The sequence below is a fragment of the Ranitomeya imitator genome, chromosome 3, assembly GCF_032444005.1.
Source record: "Ranitomeya imitator isolate aRanImi1 chromosome 3, aRanImi1.pri, whole genome shotgun sequence".
NCBI lineage: Eukaryota > Metazoa > Chordata > Amphibia > Anura > Dendrobatidae > Ranitomeya > Ranitomeya imitator.
In genome coordinates, this window is record NC_091284.1 from 576,653,356 (window position 1) to 576,668,094 (window position 14,739).

The following is a 14,739-nucleotide window of genomic DNA, read 5'->3' on the forward strand; positions in this document are numbered from 1 at the left end:
ATGAGGGAAGATATTGGGAGATTAGTTCAGAGATATATGGAGGAGACAGGTTATAGATGGTTTTGTAGGTCAGTATTAGTAATTTAAACTGGATACGCTGAGGGAATGGGAGCCAGTGAAGAGATCTGCAGAGGGGAGAAGCAGAGTAGTAGCGAGGAGAGAGATGAATTAGTCGGGCAGCAGAGTTAAGGATGGACTGTAGAGGTGCGAAAGTGTTACCAGGGAGGCCACAGAAAAGGATGTTGCCATAGTCGAGGTGGGAGATGATGAGGGATGCACAAGATTATGGTCTCTTGCCCTGCCCGTTTCAACTGGGACATGAAGAGATTCCATGTAGCGAAGTCCAAATATTTGAGCAGCCATTCTCATAAGAAGGCGACGGTGGGAAAATGCAATTACTGTTACAAGGGGTGGATGATAATGAGACACAATTGCCAACAACTCATGTTGTTAGTCAGCAAGTCACGAGGAGGACCAAGGTGCGGAAGTGGAAGACAAGGTCATGCACAATGAAGTCACTGACCTAACCTGGAAAGGTGACATGCACCATTAGGACAGAAGTGCAGAGTGGGAATCCACAGCACCACAACAAGCAGGAATAGGCATTGGGGTTGCAAAAGACACTAGGCGGGCAACTGTTCCCCAGAGCATAAACACAGGTGAAGTAGTCAGGCCAAGGGTTAGGTGTTCCTGAGTCTGGTGCCTTTTTAAAGACAGTCCAGTTAACTCAAAAAGGCCATTGGCAAAATCTGCAATGCCAGCATCAGCAGGGGCAGCACGACTACCAGCCTGACCACCATCAGCATGCTCAGGCACATGACAGCAAAGCACCCGGCCACTTGGGCGGAACGCCAGGGTCCAGAAACAGTGTCTGCTGGTGAAACCACTGTCTCTTCCCCTGTTCTACTTGCACAACAATCCCCTGTCCATGACACAGGCGAAGATGCCTCCCACCCTGCAACTGTTGTTTGCACACTTGTAACCACAATCGACAACCACGTCCATGTGCTTATCTCAGCACAGCATTCAACTTCCCTACCGTAGTCCTTTGAGTGCAAGCATAAATACAAAGCTACGCACCCAAAAGCCACAATACTAAACAGCAACATTTCCAGACTGCTTGTCCTTGAAATGTTACCGATTGGGCTTGTGGAGATGGAAGCTCTCCGTCACCTCATGGTGGCGGCCATCCCTCGGTACTCAGTCCTGAGCCGCCACTATTTCTTCTGGTGTGCCATTGGCGCCTTACACAATTGCGTGTCCCATAACATCAGCCATGCCCTGACCAACGTGGTTACTGGAACGGACCACTTAACCACGGACATGTGGACAAGTGCTTGAGGCCAGGGATGCTACATTTCCCTGATGGCATACTGGGTGAACATTGGGAAAGCTGGGACCCAGTCGGACTCTGGGATGGAGCATGTGCTATGGACACCAAGGATTGTGGGCCCTGGTTTAATCAGGGTTTCACCTACCTTCTACAGAGGTTCCTGCATCTCCTCCTCCTCACCCTCCAACTCAGAAACATCAACATCAATAACAAGCTGGAAGCACTACAGCGTTGCAAGTGGTAACAGGCTCTACTGAAGCTAATGTATTTACTGACAAACCGCACACTGACGCAGAGTTGATGAAAGGTCTAACAGACTAGACTGATCTGTAGCTCTCGCCCGTAAACATACAACCAGGTGTGGTCATGTGTGACAATAGACGTAACTTGGTGGCGGCTCACGTGCTCAACTTAGTGGTTTAGCGGTTTCTCAAAGCCTACCCAGGTCTGCTTGAGCTACTTGTGAAAGTACACCATGTGCCCATTTCTGCAAGTCAGCTACAGCTGCCAACTCCCTGGCAGTACTGCAGCAGTGTTTCCAACTTCCAGATCACTGACTGGTGTGCGATGTCACCACACATTGGAACTCAATGTCACAGATGTTGGCAAGGCTTTGTGAACAGCCGAGAGCAGAAGTTGAATATTCGCTACAACTGTTGTGAATTCTGTTGTCGGGCTCCCTCCTGTGGTCATGAATGGTACTTCGGCTGGTTCTGTCCATGGACTTCCTCTGGTGGGTGTTTCTGAGTTTCACAGGTGACGAGGTTAATTCGTTAGCTGCTGCTCTATTTAACTCCACTTAGATCTTTGCTCCATGCCACCTGTCAATGTTCCAGTATTGGTCTGTTCACTCCTGGATCGTTCTTGTGACCTGTCTTCCCATCAGAAGCTAAGTTCCAGCTTGTATTTCTTTGGTTTGCTATTTTTCTGTCCAGCTTGCTATTTAATTTGTTGTCTTGCTTGCTGGAAGCTCTGGGACGCAGAGGGAGCGCCTCCGCACCGTGAGTCGGTGCGGAGGGTCTTTTTGCGCCCTCTGCGTGGTCTTTTTGTAGGTTTTTGTGCTGACCGCAAAGTAACCTTTCCTATCCTCGGTCTGTTCAGTAAGTCGGGCCTCACTTTGCTAAATCTATTTCATCTCTGTGTTTGTATTTTTCATCTTTACTCGCAGTCATTATATGTGGGGGGCTGCCTTTTCCTTTGGGGAATTTCTCTGAGGCAAGGTAGGCTTTATTTTTCTATCTTCAGGGCTAGCTAGTTTCTTAGGCTGTGCCGAGTTGCATAGGGAGCGTTAGGCGAAATCCATGGCTATTTCTAGTGTGTTTGATAGGTTTAGGGATTGCGGTCAGCAGAGTTCCCACGTCCAAGAGCTCGTCCTTATTATCAGTAACTATCAGGTCATTCCGTGTGCTCTTAACCACCAGGTCCATTATTGTCCTGACCACCAGGTCATAACAGTACAGGTGGCCCAAAGTACTAATGCATCTCAATAGAGGGATAAGAGAAGTTCTGAGACCATTTTTTTTTCTTTGCAGTGTGTTTTGTCTCTATTTTCCCCTTTACGTCTGGGTGGTTCAGGACACTGGTGTAAACATGGACATTCAAGGTCTGTCCTCTTGGATGGATAATCTCACTACAAGGATACAAAACATTCAAGATTTTGTGGTTCAGAATCCGATGTCAGAGCCTAGGATTCCAATTCCTGATTTGTTTTTTGGTGATAGATCTAAGTTCTTGAATTTCAAAAATAATTGTAAATTGTTTCTTGCCTTGAAACCTCGCTCCTCAGGTGACCCTGTTCAACAAGTAAAGATCATTATTTCTTTGTTACGTGGTGACCCTCAAGACTGGGCATTTTCCCTTGCGCCAGGAGATCCGGCATTGCGTGATGTTGATGCGTTTTTCCTGACGCTTGGATTGCTTTATGACGAACCTAATTCAGTGGATCAGGCAGAGAAAATCTTGCTGGCTCTGTGTCAGGGTCAGGATGAAGCGGAGATATATTGTCAGAAGTTTAGAAAGTGGTCTGTGCTCACTCAGTGGAATGAATGTGCCCTGGCAGCAATCTTCAGAAAGGGTCTCTCTGAAGCCCTTAAGGATGTCATGGTGGGGTTTCCCATGCCTGCTGGTCTGAATGAGTCTATGTGCTTGGCCATTCAGATTGATCGACGCTTGCGTGAGCGTAAAGCTGTGCACCATTTGGCGGTACTATCTGAGCATGGGCCTGAGCCTATGCAATGTGATAGGACTTTGACCAGAGCTGAACGGCAAGAACACAGACGTCGGAATGGGCTATGTTTTTACTGTGGTGATTCCACTCATGCTATCTCCGATTGTCCTAAGCGCACTAAGCGGTTCGCTAGGTCTGCCACCATTGGTACGGTACAGTCTAAATTTCTATTGTCTGTTACTCTGATTTGCTCTTTGTCATCCTATTCTGTTATGGCATTTGTGGATTCAGGCGCTGCCCTGAATTTGATGGACTTGGAGTATGCTAGGCGCTGTGGTTTTTTCTTGGAGCCCTTGCAGTATCCTATTCCATTGAGAGGAATTGATTGGCCTTTGGCCAAGAATAAGCCTCAGTATTGGACCCAATTGACCATGTGCATGGCTCCTGCACATCAGGAGGATATCCGCTTTCTGGTGTTGCATAATCTGCATGATGTGGTCGTTTTGGGGTTGCCATGGCTACAGGTTCATAATCCAGTATTAGACTGGAAATCTATGTCTGTGTCCAGCTGGGGTTGCCAGGGGGTACATGGTGATGTTCCATTTTTGTCTATTTCGTCTTCCACTCCTGAAGTTCCAGAGTTTTTGTCGGATTATCGGGATGTATTTGATGGGCCCAATGCCAGTGCCCTACCTCCTCATAGGGATTGCGATTGTGCAATTAATTTGATTCCTGGTAGTAAGTTTCCTAAGGGCCGATTGTTCAATTTATCTGTGCCAGAACACGCCGCTATGCGGAGTTATATAAAGGAATCCTTGGAGAAAGGCCATATTCGCCCGTCGTCATCACCGTTAGGAGCAGGGTTCTTTTTTGTGGCCAAGAAGGATGGTTCTTTGAGACCTTGTATTGATTACCGCCTTCTTAATAAAATTACAGTCAAATTTCAGTATCCTTTGCCGTTGCTGTCTGATTTGTTTGCTCGTATTAAAGGGGCTAGTTGGTTCACCAAGATAGATCTTCGAGGGGCGTATAATCTTGTGCGTATTAAACAAGGCGATGAATGGAAAACAGCATTTTATACGCCCGAGGGCCATTTTGAGTACCTGGTTATGCCATTCGGGCTTTCCAATGCTCCATCAGTATTTCAGTCCTTTATGCATGACATCTTCCGAGAGTACCTGGATAAATTCCTGATTGTGTATTTGGATGATATTTTGGTCTTTTCGGATGATTGGGAGTCTCATGTGAAGCAGGTCAGAATGGTGTTCCAGGTCCTTCGTGCGAATTCCTTGTTTGTGAAGGGGTCAAAGTGTCTCTTTGGAGTTCAGAAGGTTTCATTTTTGGGGTTCATTTTTTCCCCTTCTACTATCGAGATGGACCCTGTTAAAGTCCAGGCCATTTACGATTGGACTCAGCCGACATCTGTGAAGAGCCTGCAAAAGTTCCTGGGCTTTGCTAATTTTTATCGGCGCTTCATCGCTAATTTTTCTACTGTTGCTAAACCGTTGACTGATTTGACCAAGAAGGGTGCTGATGTGGTCAATTGGTCTTCTGCGGCTGTAGAGGCTTTTCAGGAGTTGAAGCGTCGTTTTTCTTCTGCCCCTGTGTTGTGCCAGCCAGATGTTTCGCTTCCGTTTCAGGTTGAGGTTGATGCTTCTGAGATTGGAGCAGGGGCTGTTTTGTCGCAAAGAAGTTCTGATGGCTCGGTGATGAAGCCATGTGCTTTCTTTTCTAGAAAGTTTTTGCCTGCTGAGCGCAATTATGATGTTGGTAATCGAGAGTTGTTGGCCATGAAGTGGGCATTCGAGGAGTGGCGTCATTGGCTTGAAGGAGCCAAGCATCGCGTGGTGGTCTTGACAGATCACAAGAATTTGACTTATCTTGAGTCTGCCAAACGGTTGAATCCGAGACAGGCTCGATGGTCATTATTTTTCTCCCGTTTTGATTTTGTGGTTTCGTACCTTCCGGGCTCTAAGAATGTGAAGGCTGATGCCCTGTCAAGGAGTTTTGTGCCTGACTCTTCGGGTGTTCCTGAGCTGGCGGGTATTCTCAAAGAGGGGGTAATTTTGTCTGCCATCTCCCCTGAATTGCGGCGGGTGCTGCAAAAATTTCAGGCTGATAGACCTGACCGTTGCCCAGCGGAGAAACTGTTTGTCCCTGATAGATGGACTAGTAGAGTTATCTCTGAGATTCATTGTTCAGTGTTGGCTGGGCATCCTGGAATCTTTGGTACCAGAGATTTGGTGGCTAGATCCTTCTGGTGGCCGTCTTTGTCGCGGGATGTGCGTTCTTTTGTGCAGTCCTGTGGGACTTGTGCTCGGGCTAAGCCCTGCTGTTCTCGTGCCAGTGGGTTGCTTTTGCCCTTGCCGGTCCCGAAGAGGCCCTGGATGCATATTTCTATGGATTTTATTTCAGATCTCCCCGTCTCTCAAAAGATGTTGGTCATTTGGGTGGTTTGTGATCGCTTTTCTAAGATGGTCCATTTGGTACCTTTGTCTAAATTGCCTTCCTCCTCTGATTTGGTGCCATTATTTTTCCAGCATGTGGTTCGTTTACATGGTATCCCGGAGAACATCGTTTCTGACAGAGGTTCCCAGTTTGTTTCAAGGTTTTGGCGATCCTTTTGTGCTAGGATGGGCATTGATTTGTCTTTTTCCTCGGCTTTCCATCCTCAGACAAATGGCCAAACCGAACGAACTAATCAAACTTTGGAAACATATCTGAGATGCTTTGTTTCTGCTGATCAGGATGATTGGGTTTCCTTTTTGCCGTTGGCTGAGTTCGCCCTTAATAATCGGGCCAGCTCGGCTACTTTGGTTTCGCCGTTTTTCTGCAATTCTGGTTTGCATCCTCGTTTCTCTTCAGGGCAGGTTGAGTCTTCAGACTGTCCTGGTGTAGATACTGTGGTGGATAGGTTGCAGCAGATTTCGACTCATGTGGTGGACAATTTGACATTGTCCCAGGAGAAGGCTCAACGTTTCGCTAACCGCCGGCGCTGTGTGGGTCCCCGACTTCGTGTTGGGGATTTGGTTTGGTTGTCATCTCGTTATGTTCCTATGAAGGTTTCCTCTCCTAAGTTTAAGCCTCGTTTCATTGGTCCATATAAGATTTCTGAGGTTATCAATCCTGTGTCATTTCGTTTGGCCCTTCCTGCTTCTTTTGCCATCCATAATGTGTTCCATAGGTCGTTATTGCGGAGATACGTGGCGCCTGTGGTTCCATCCGTTGATCCTCCTGCCCCGGTGTTAGTTGAGGGGGAGTTGGAGTATGTGGTGGAGAAGATTTTGGATTCTCGTGTTTCGAGACGGAAACTCCAGTACCTGGTCAAGTGGAAGGGTTATGGTCAGGAAGATAATTCCTGGGTTTTTGCCTCTGATGTTCATGCTTCCGATCTGGTTCGTGCCTTTCATTTGGCTCATCCTGGTCGGCCTGGGGGCTCTGGTGAGGGTTCGGAGACCCCTCCTCAACGGGGGGGGTACTGTTGTGAATTCTGTTGTCGGGCTCCCTCCTGTGGTCATGAATGGTACTTCGGTTGGTTCTGTCCATGGACTTCCTCTGGTGGGTGTTTCTGAGTTTCACAGGTGACGAGGTTAATTCGTTAGCTGCTGCTCTATTTAACTCCACTTAGATCTTTGCTCCATGCCACCTGTCAATGTTCCAGTATTGATCTGTTCACTCCTGGATCGTTCTTGTGACCTGTCTTCCCATCAGAAGCTAAGTTCCAGCTTGTATTTCTTTGGTTTGCTATTTTTCTGTCCAGCTTGCTATTTAATTTGTTGTCTTGCTTGCTGGAAGCTCTGGGACGCAGAGGGAGCGCCTCCGCACCGTGAGTCAGTTGCGGAGGGTCTTTTTGCGCCCTCTGCGTGGTCTTTTTGTAGGTTTTTGTGCTGACCGCAAAGTAACCTTTCCTATCCTCGGTCTGTTCAGTAAGTCGGGCCTCACTTTGCTAAATCTATTTCATCTCTGTGTTTGTATTTTTCATCTTTACTCACAGTCATTATATGTGGGGGGCTGCCTTTTCCTTTGGGGAATTTCTCTGAGGCAAGGTAGGCTTTATTTTTCTATCTTCAGAGCTAGCTAGTTTCTTAGGCTGTGCCGAGTTGCATAGGGAGCGTTAGGCGCAATCCACGGCTATTTCTAGTGTGTTTGATAGGTTTAGGGATTGCGGTCAGCAGAGTTCCCACGTCCCAGAGCTCGTCCTTATTATCAGTAACTATCAGGTCATTCCGTGTGCTCTTAACCACCAGAGGTGGTAATAATAATAATCTTTATTTTTATATAGCGCTAACATATTCCACAGTGCTGTATAGTTTGCACACATTGTCATCGCTGTAACCGATGGGGATCACAATCTAGAATCCCTATCAGTATGTCTTTGGAATGTGGGAGGAAACCGGAGCACCCGGAGGAAAACCCACGCAAACATGGAGAGAACATACAAACTCCTTGCAGATGTTGTCCTTGGTGGGATTTGAACCAAGGACCCCAGCACTGCAAGGCTGCAGTGCTGGTAAGCTGGCATTTCCTCTTTTCTCCATAGCGTATTACAAACATCTACTCAGGCATTATTGCCTTATGAAGTATAATTTTTGCTGCTGCTATTTTCCATACACTCATTGACTGATTTGTGTTTTTTACGGTGACCTTTACTCAGAAATTCATCAAAGCTGGCAGTGTTGCTTGCTTTCATCCAGAGTTTGTTGCTGCCATGTGCAAGAAAAAATCTTTTCAGGGCAGATTCAAGTCCCCTCTATATTCTGCAATAATACCGCTGTTATATGCAATTTGTCTAGGGTAAGCTATTGCCGTTAGGATAACGTATTACAGGCATTTAGCGAGGGATTATTGCCTTATAAATGATTATCCTTGCTGCTGCAACCTAAAAAAAATATGTCAAGGTAACATCTATTCCCTAATAATACCGGTGTTAGCTGCACTTAGTGTAAGGATAGGTGTAGGCATCATCTGCTGGAAATGAGTGTTCATTCTGGTCAAGTACATCTCTTCCACAGTCCATAACTCGATTGCTTTTTTCAATACACTCACTGACAGATTTGTGTTTTTTTACGGTGATCTGTACTCAGAAAGTCATCAAAGCAGGCAAAATTTATTTGATTTAATGTATTCATTTGCAGTGTCACTGAAGCAGTTGTATGTACAGTAAAAAAAACAAACTTTGTTCCCAGCAGCGACCTGGGATTCAGAGATGTTTCCAGGGGTCTTCCCCATGCTGTTCCTATTCCATTTCAGCGCTGTGTCCATCGATTTTAGCAATTTTCAGACCTTTCCAGACTTCCGGGGGGAGTGGGCAGGGACAGACTGGGACTCAAATTCAGCTCTGGGATTTGAAAGTACACAGACCCATACTGTCCTCACCCCAGAGCACCAGATGGGGATATCTATTACTAATATTACCTTGCCTGCAGGAAATCAAGATCTACTACTTTCTTAATACCAATAATACAGCTATTTAAGATTGAATAATAATAATACCGCAATAATAATATTGCAATATAACAGATAAATGCCAACAAACCATAACCAAATATTACCAGCATATTACAGTATTATTGCTAATAACACTATACTGAACATCAAAGGGGTTGTTCAGGCTTGAAATTAAAGTCTATCTGACTGCTAAATCTTCACAGTGCTCACTGTCACAATTCTTCGCATTCAGAGTGGCCGTCATGTGACTGCAAGTATGCGATTTCCACATCTCCGGTCACATTCCAACATATTTGGCTTTGCTAAATTCACATGTATTGAGCAAGACTAGACACATCTATTCAGCACAAGACCTCATGAATAAAAATTACACGATTGCCCACTCCCAACGCAGTCACCGGAGAATCCTCACAGTATGCAATGCACACAATGTGAGGATTCAGAAGTCTGCAGTCACACAGAGTGACTGCAGACTAACTTCAAGCCTGGATCACCCCTTTAACAAAACCACTGTACTAGGACTGATCCCCCCACCATAAAATAACGATATATTAGTAATATCATGTCTACACCAGTGCTCTCAGATCACATATGTATATAATGTACAGGTTCTCATTATTGATGTTCTCGCTGATTGCTGTCATTCATTTTCCCTTTTCCTTTCCATTCAGCCCAGACCACCATGACCTCTTCTTCCATCCATAGCTCGTCCCTGTAAAATGCAACTCAAAGACATCTTTACTGCCTTTCCAGAACCCTCCTCACATTCTACCACCTCTACACAAACCATACAATGCTATTAACACTGACCCAGTGAGTAATAATTTCTCTGGTTTGCCCTATACAACATTATTGTACCCCACACAATAACAGAGCCCTCTGAGTGCCCCTACACAGTTATGTTTCCTCTGTAATTCCTCATAGGAATAATGCTCCCCCATGTCTCCTTACAGTTATAAAGTACCCTATAAAAATAATATCCCCCTGTGCCTCCTTATGATAATAATTCTTCGCCATGTGCTGCCTTGTAATTCCCTTTTTGCCTCCTTTAATAATAATAACCCTTGACCCCTTATAATAGTTATCCTGTATCTCCTTATAATAGAAAAAATAATAAAATACAGCTACACTTTGAAATGCTATATTATGCAAACATTTAATATATGAAATTAGAACCGCATTACTAATATAGAAAATATATCTAAAAATGAAGGTACTTGGAGCACAAATTGGTCAATTCATGAGAGCCCACCAGCCTCAACAAGGCATACCTCTTTGATGGGACCCTAACATAAAATGTCTCTACTGGGCTAAAAGCTTACAGTTTTATAGGTAGGCAGGATCCAGCTGTAATTATTTATGATGGTCCTCCCACAGCTACCCCACACAGCATAAGGTCCACAACTAGCACAGTATGATAGTCCTCCACCGAAACCCCACACAGTATGATGGTCCCCACAACCCCCCCCACACACTTTCATGATACCCCAGCCCACATGTAGTATGATAGTCCACCCCAAAGTCCCCTATACAGTATGATGAGCCCCCAAACAGCCCCCTATACAGTATATTAATATAGTATGATGGTCCTACCAACAGTCCTGTATACAGTATGATCGTCCCTCCCACATCCCCACCACACACTGGCTGTATAGCGCACACAGGTACTGGACATACTGTATGCCGTACGGAACCCTTACAATGAACAGATGGCACTCACACACTGGACATATACCACATCTGGCACACATACACTATACATTGATGTCACTAATACATTAGATACAGGGTTTACATTAGATATAAAGACACTCAGATAAAAGTACCCGATGCTAAGCTGCTCCTCTCCCCCCACCGGTATTATCAGGTGCACCACAAGTTCCTGACTGAGGCGCCTCCTCATGTGAGTATGATAAACTGCTGAGCTCCTCAGCTAGAGAAGAAAGGAAATCTGGCACTCATTGGTCAATGTTTGGCCAATCAGCGCTGGCGGCAGGGTTACTGCTGAACAGCCAGATGACTAGATGGGAGAGAGGTGGAGGACATGGCACCATTCCACCTCTTCAGTGCCATGCAGGCCTCTCTCTCTGGTTGTGATGTGATCTGACAGGAGAGTGTGCAGGAGCCCAGAGGAAGGGGAAGTTGCCCCCACTGCAGTCTGCCGACCGGCACCCTTTGTGATCGCACATAGGAAGCCCGGCCATGGATACCAGTATGGAGAGAGTAGAGAATGATATGGTGGGCAGACGATCAATAGATTTCTTGCTCAGTGGTGGAATAAACTTGATATGGAATGAAATATCATGGCACAGATATATTCCAATGAAAAAAAAGTAAATTTAAGGATTCCAGAAAAAAGTGTCTGTACGAGATTTTTGGCCAATGTTTTGGTCCTCAGACCTTGCTCACAGACTACAAAATACACTCACACACACACAAAAAAAAAACAGGATACATGCAGATTGTGAAAAAAATTACAGATTGTGAAAAAATTCTAGGAGGAAAAACATTAAAAATAAAAACGTAATTAATACATACTGCGTATGCAAAAGTTTATAAACGCATGAGGGGTATCAATAAGAATTCAAATGAATAATAGTTATATACAGTGGGGCAAAAAAGTATTTAGTCAGTCAGCAATAGTGCAAGTTCCACCACTTGAAAAGATGAGAGGCGTCTGTAATTTACATCATAGGTAGACCTCAACTATGGGAGACAAACTGAGAAAAAAAAATCCAGAAAATCACATTGTCTGTTTTTTTATCATTTTTTTTGCATATTATGGTGGAAAATAAGTATTTGGTCAGAAACAAACAATCAAGATTTCTGGCTCTCACAGACCTGTAACTTCTTCTTTAAGAGTCTCCTCTTTCCTCCACTCATTACCTGTAGTAATGGCACCTGTTTAAACTTGTTATCAGTATAAAAAGACACCTGTGCACACCCTCAAACAGTCTGACTCCAAACTCCACTATGGTGAAGACCAAAGAGCTGTCAAAGGACACCAGAAACAAAATTGTAGCCCTGCACCAGGCTGGGAAGACTGAATCTGCAATAGCCAACCAGCTTGGAGTGAAGAAATCAACAGTGGGAGCAATAATTAGAAAATGGAAGACATACAAGACCACTGATAATCTCCCTCGATCTGGGGCTCCACGCAAAATCCCACCCCGTGGGGTCAGAATGATCACAAGAATGGTGAGCAAAAATCCCAGAACCACGCGGGGGGACCTAGTGAATGAACTGCAGAGAGCTGGGACCAATGTAACAAGGCCTACCATAAGTAACACACTACGCCACCATGGACTCAGATCCTGCAGTGCCAGACGTGTCCCACTGCTTAAGCCAGTACATGTCCGGGCCCGTCTGAAGTTTGCTAGAGAGCATTTGGATGATCCAGAGGAGTTTTGGGAGAATGTCCTATGGTCTGATGAAACCAAACTGGAACTGTTTGGTAGAAACACAACTTGTCGTGTTTGGAGGAAAAAGAATACTGAGTTGCATCCATCAAACACCATACCTACTGTAAAGCATGGTGGTGGAAACATCATGCTTTGGGGCTGTTTCTCTGCAAAGGGGCCAGGACGACTGATCCGGGTACATGAAAGAATGAATGGGGCCATGTATCGTGAGATTTTGAGTGCAAACCTCCTTCCATCAGCAAGGGCATTGAAGATGAAACGTGGATGGGTCTTTCAACATGACAATGATCCAAAGCACACCGCCAGGGCAACGAAGGAGTGGCTTCGTAAGAAGCATATCAAGGTCCTGGAGTGGCCTAGCCAGTCTCCAGATCTCAACCCTATAGAAAACCTTTGGAGGGAGTTGAAAGTCCGTGTTGCCAAGCGAAAAGCCAAAACATCACTGCTCTAGAGGAGATCTGCATGGAGGAATGGGCCAACATACCAACAACAGTGTGTGGCAACCTTGTGAAGACTTACAGAAAACGTTTGACCTCTGTCATTGCCAACAAAGGATATATTACAAAGTATTGAGATGAAATTTTGTTTCTGACCAAATACTTATTTTCCACCATAATATGCAAATAAAATGATAAAAAAACAGACAACGTGATTTTCTGGATTTTTTTTTCTCAGTTTGTCTCCCATAGTTGAGGTCTACCTATGATGTAAATTACAGATGCCTCTCATCTTTTTAAGTGGTGGAACTTGCACTATTGCTGACTGACTAAATACTTTTTTGCCCCACTGTATCAGTAAATACATGGAAACAAGCCATATAGAAAAAGAATAAGTTAAAAATGCGGAAAAAATAGAAGAGAAGGAAAAGAAAAAGAAAAAAACAAACAAAACGGAAATATGACCTTGAGGTGGGAACAAATAAGATAAGAACTAAAATGAACATGGAATAGCAATAAAGATGAAGAGAAGAGTAATTTATAAGGCACGTAAGGATTAAAGTAGATGACAAGTCAAGGGAAGGGACTAGGTATAGATAGTGAGGAAAAAAAGAGAAAAAAGGGGTGATAAAATAAATAATTATATAACAGGGGGGCAAATAAAGGTAAGGATGAAAAAAAGAGTTTGTATGTTCTTCCCGTGTTTGCTTGGGTTTCCTCCTGGTTCTCCGGTTTCCTCCCACATTCCAAAGACATACTGATAGGGAATTTAGATTGTGAGCCCCATCGAGGACAGTGATGATAATGTGTGCAAACTGTGAAGTGCTGTGGAATATGTTAGCGCTATATAAAAATAAAGATTATTATTATTAATAAAAAAAAAGAAGAATAAAAAGCCAGCAATAAAATGGGGAGCACAGGCTAAAATATGGATGCCTTTCTTGAAAAGTATAATGTTACAGGTTATATATACTAGATTCCTTGATAGGGTGTTGATCCAGGGAACTAGTCTGATTGCCGTATGTGGAGTCGGGAAGGAATTTTTTTCCCCAATGTGGAGCTTACTCTTTGCCACATGGTTTTTTTTTTTGTCTTCCTCTGGATCAACATGTTAGGGCATGTTAGGTTAGGCTATGGGTTGAACTAGATGGACTTATAGTCTTCCTTCAACCTTAATAACTATGTTACTATGTAAACAATTATGGTGGAAAATGAAGGCAAATAGGAGAGAGCTAGGGGAACGGAGTGTGGAGAAACGAGGACTGCAATGTTGATGATACTGTATAGAAATACTCTGAAAAAGGTGTCTACATGACAGATTACTTGTAAATGAGCAGGGGGAGGAGGCGTCACAAGTAGAGTTGAGCGAAACGGGTCGAAATTTTTCAAAAGTCGCCGACTTTTGGCAAGGTCGGGTTTCATGAAACCCGACCCCTGTGTAAGGTCGGCGATCTTTTGAATCTAGAATCGGAATTCCGATACCGATTCCCGATATGTTTAAGATATCGGGAATTGGTATCGGAATTCAGATTTAAGTGTAAAATAAAGAATTAAAATAAAAAATATCGCAATACTTACCCTCTGACGCGCCCTGGTACTAACCGGGAACCTTCCTTCCTTAGAATCAGCCTTCCAGGACCTTGCGGTGACGTCGCGGTGACGTCGCGGCTTGTGATTGGCCGCGCGGCCGCCCATGTGACCGCTCGCGCGACCAATCACAAGCCGCGACGTCACCGCGACGTCACCGGAGGTCCTGGAAGGGCTGATTCTTAGGAAGGAAGGCTGCCGGAAAGAAGCAGGGCGCGTCCGAGGGTGAGTATATACCTAATAGGAATATACTCACCCTCGGAAGCGCCCTGCTTCTTTCCGGCAGCCTTCCTTCCTAAGAATCAGCCCTTCCAGGACCTCCGGTGACGTCGCGGTGACGTCGCG

The 14,739-nt window shown here is 44.8% G+C and overlaps 1 protein-coding gene across 1 annotated transcript in view; it reads left to right on the forward strand.

Moving 5' to 3' along the window:
* ITGBL1 (integrin subunit beta like 1) overlaps positions 1–14,739 on the forward strand; it is an 829,798-nt gene that overhangs the window by 215,551 nt on the left and 599,508 nt on the right. The window lies entirely within an intron of this gene.